This window comes from Oryx dammah, unplaced genomic scaffold, assembly GCF_014754425.2.
Source record: "Oryx dammah isolate SB20612 unplaced genomic scaffold, SCBI_Odam_1.1 HiC_scaffold_27, whole genome shotgun sequence".
Classification (NCBI taxonomy): domain Eukaryota; kingdom Metazoa; phylum Chordata; class Mammalia; order Artiodactyla; family Bovidae; genus Oryx; species Oryx dammah.
The window spans coordinates 128476564-128481074 of NW_024070211.1; positions in this window are offsets into that span (position 1 = coordinate 128476564).

A 4511-nucleotide genomic window follows, 5' to 3' on the forward strand; every position below is an offset into this window, starting at 1 on the left:
ATAACCCTGGACTTGACTATCTAAAACAATCCAGATGATGCTGGTCAGACTACCAATGACAGATTTCAAGATAACTGTCAGAGCTGACTATGCTATGTCTGTACGTAGCACCCTTCTCTGTCTGGGGGAGTTGGCCTTTGGACAGACATCTGCCGTGTGTCTCACCACCCCCTTCCCTGGTTGCAGACATCTAGGATAGACCAAAGTTTCCTATCCACCAATCTGGCCTCTTTATTGGCTTTTGGGCAACAAGCAGCTAGACCCCGCTTTCAGTAACAATTCCTCATTCTTTCTCTTGGATTAGGTTGATCAAATGTTCAGGTTTTGAAGAAGACAATTGGTATGTAACCTCTGAAAAGCTGATAATTTCCTTCAACCATTTAAATCTAGAGCCCATACCACTTTTAATTACATTCAGAAATATTGGCTCTTCTCCCACACATTTTATTTCAATGATGCATCTTGCTTTAATTTTAATTACTCTTCTGCATGTGCTGATCTATATTTGTCACTGACAATAAATTATTAATAAGCAGTGAGTCAGGATATAACAGCTCCTTGGTTAGCTGTTTCATCCATGTGTTTGCAATGTGCTAGGTCACACGATTTGCAGGATGTTTGTATAGTCACTGGGGAGCCATGAACAATGGAACTGTTGGAAATATCTGGCTTCATTTTGTACTATAGAAAATGAAATACTCTAAGGACAACTGTGTGATATAAGCAACAGCTGGAACAACTATGTCTTAGAAATGGGAGACTTGGGTCCCTTTGTTATACTCCAACTAAAATAAATATAATACTCTTTCCCAAGTTGAATATTTAAAGTTCATTTTCATAAGATTTAGAGTAAATTTTAAAGTACAGTTGATACAGTATATTTCTACTTATCTTATTATGTGTGTATACATACCCTACTTACTGCAAAATACATAATACAGGCTAACATAAAAAAAATACAAAGGAACACTGACTTCCAAGTTGTGCGCCTTAAATACAATTTTCTACTAAAACCAAGATTCTTTGGGGAAAATGTTGATTACAGATCTTGGGCAGGAGACATTGGCTAATGTTTCAGGCCAGGGTTAGCCTGAGATATCTTTGTATTTAATGCAAGAAAGCTGTTAAATATTACTGGAGTCTTGGCAGAATGAAATGGGTGCCAACTTGAAGGGACTACTACTGTTCAAATGTGTGACAATTAAACATCAGAAAGAATAATGATTGAAATAATTGAAGCATGTTACATACATAAAACTTCATAGGTTCTATTAATGTTCAAAAACTTTGATATTTCTAGAGTTTGCTGTGGTGCCAATTCGAAGCTTTGAACATTGATAAATATAAGAAAAGACTCCAGCGTTTATTCTCCCCTTTTTTGTAGACATATTTCAAGCTAACCAAATAGTTAATGGAAGGAATATGTTTTTTGTTTTTATTTTAATAGAAGAATCACAGTCAATGAAAAGATAAGAAATGATAAAAGCAAAATGTTATCATTTTCAAGCACCAAGGGAAACAATGGATATATACATCAATAATCAATGGCTGCTAAATCATTAAGAGACAAGTTGATGGGAAAATCTAAAAAAGAGCTAGGATGACTTTACATGAAAGTGAAAATGTTAGTCTCTCAGTTGTTTCTGAGTCTTTGTAACCCTATGGATTGTAGCCTGCAAGGCTCCTCTGTCCATGGAATTCTCCAGGCAAGAATATTGGAGTGGGTAGCCATTCTCTTCTCCAGGGGATCCTCCCAACCCAGGAATCAAACCTGGGTCTCCTGCATATCAGGCAGATTCTTTACTGTCTGAGCCAACAGGGAAGCCCCAACTTTACCTGAACCTGCTGATAAATTTTAGCATCACTAAAAGTGAATATCCACTCTTGTAGTGCTTCCCAGTGTGAAACAGTAGGAAATAAATAGCACTCTGGGACTTCCCTGGGAGTCCAGTGGATAAGACTGTCTCCAATGCAGGCAGCCTGGGTTCAACTCCTAATCAGGGAACTAGATCCCATGTCCTACAAGTTAAGATCTAGCACAGCCAAATAAATAAATGAAAAAAAAATTTTTTTTAAGAAAGAGACAGCATTCCAGATGAAATGTTCTTGCTAAAATACAATCAAGCCTCTAAGCACTTTACAGGATACAAGGAAGAGGGGGTCATTTTAAATGACTCTGTGAAGATTCAGTAATTCAAATTAAGAATCAGACAGGTTCTTGAAAAACAATAGCCCAGTTTTGACTTGTAAAGGGCACAAAAATGAGGGAAGGCGAGTATAAATATTTAAATTTAAATACAAAATTTTAAATAAATAAAATTTTAAATTTTAGTATATATATATATAAACTCATAATTATATATATATATATATATATATATATATATATATATATATAATTGATGTTGAATCAATTCAATCAACAACTGTGGTGTTGGTGAAGACTCTTGAGAGTCCCTTGGACTGCAAAGAGATACAACCAGTGCATCCTAAAGGAAATCAGTCCTGAATATTCATTGGAAGGATTAATGCTGAAGATGAAACTCCAATACTTTGAACACCTGATGCAAAGAACTGACTCATTGGAAAAGACCCTGATGCTGGGAAAGATTGAAGGCAGGAGGAGAAGGGGACGACAGAGGATGAGATGGTTGGATGGCATCGCCAACTCAGTGGACATAAGTGAGTAAACTCCAGGAGTTGTTGATGGATAGGAGGGCCTGGCATGCTTCAGTCTATGGGGTCACAAAGAGTCGGACACAACTGAGCGACTGAACTGAACTGAGTTCATGATATTTTGTTATAGCAGCCCTAAGAGTCCAAGGGAGTGCCCGTTATTAGTGAACTCATGATGTAATATTCTCTATCAAAGAAATGTATTTACTCAGTTTACTGGAAAGGTTTAAAAGCAATGACCAACTCAGAAATAGTGGTTATCACAAATACTTAGGTTTTGATAACTGCTGTGAACAAACCCTAAGGGGACCCTAAATGAGCCACACTGTTGTATAGCCTCAATACCTCAAATGCAAGCATTTGTGCTTCTAACCAATAGGATGGACAAAGATGAGAGAATGCCATTCTCATGATTACACTACATTATATAAAATTCCAAGCTATCTGACTTTAGTTAGAGAGAGGCCCTGTGGCCTTGAAGAAAAAAACTACTGTGGGCTGACAATTCACAGAGAAGACCATGCAGCAGGGAATTGTAGGTGATCTCCAGCCAGGAGCTGGAAAGAAGGTGGGCCCTTTGTCACACAGCCACAAGAGAACGAGTTCTGCAGACAGCCTAAAGGAGCTTTAGAGCAAATTCTTCCTTAGCTGCTACTGCTGCTAAGTCACTTCAGCCGTGTCCGACTCTGTGCGACACTTCCGTCCATAGACAGAAGCCCACCAGGCTCCCCCGTCCCTGGGATTCTCCAGGCAAGAACACTGGAGTCGGTTGCCATTTCCTTCTCCAATGCATGAAAGTGAAAAGTGAAAGTGAAGTCGCTCAGTCATGTCCAACTCTTAGCGACCCCATGGACTGCAGCCTACCAGGCTCTTCCGTCCGTGGGATTTTCCAGGCAAGAGTACTGGAGTGGGGTGCCACTGCCTTCTCCGAAATTCTTCCTTAGACAAGCCTCTAAATAAGAGGATGTGCGTGTGTGCTCAGTTGCTTCAGTCATGTCCGACTGTTTGTGATTCCATGGACTGTAGCCCTCCAGGCTCCTCTATCTGTGGGAGAATGTAGCCCTCCAGGCTCCTCTATCTGTGGGATTCTCCAGGTGAGAATACTGGAGTGGGTTGCCTTGCCCTCCTCCAGGGTAGCTTCCTGACCCAGGGATCGAACCCGTGTCTCCTGCATTGCTGGCAGATTCTTCACCACTGAGGCACCATGGAAGCCCAAATAAGAGTACAACTCAGCTAAATCCTGGAGTTCAAACTTGTGATACCATAAGCAGAAGACTCGGTTAAGTCATACCCAATTCCTGACCTACAGAAACTATAAGGTTTAATTCTTACATTCATATATTTACATGTATATATATATTATATGTGTGTGTGTGTGTCTTTTAAGTCACTAGTTTGTGGTAATTTGTTACAAATGGAAAACTAATATAGACTTTCAGTACTTTTTCTCACTGAGAGGCACCAGGGATCCATGAGGGAATGCCTATGTTTAATGTTTGGATCAGAAACTATACTAGGTAAGGCTAGAGCATGTCATCATACCAGGAAGAAAAGCATACTCAAAGACTATGGTGGTTTTGTTAAAAAGTACATGTGGACCAACCTGAAAGAGCTCCCACTGCCTAGTTGTGAATAAATTTGATATAAAGGATAATAATGACAGTTACTTATTGAAATTTGTTACATTCTCGGGGTTCAAAACTACCTGAAAAAAGATTCTTAGTACTTTTGGAAGTTATTGTGGAGTCATCTCATTTTCCTAAAAATGATTACAGAGACAGAAAAAGTCATCCATATTGTCTTTACTAAATGAATCATCGTCAATTGCTGCTAAA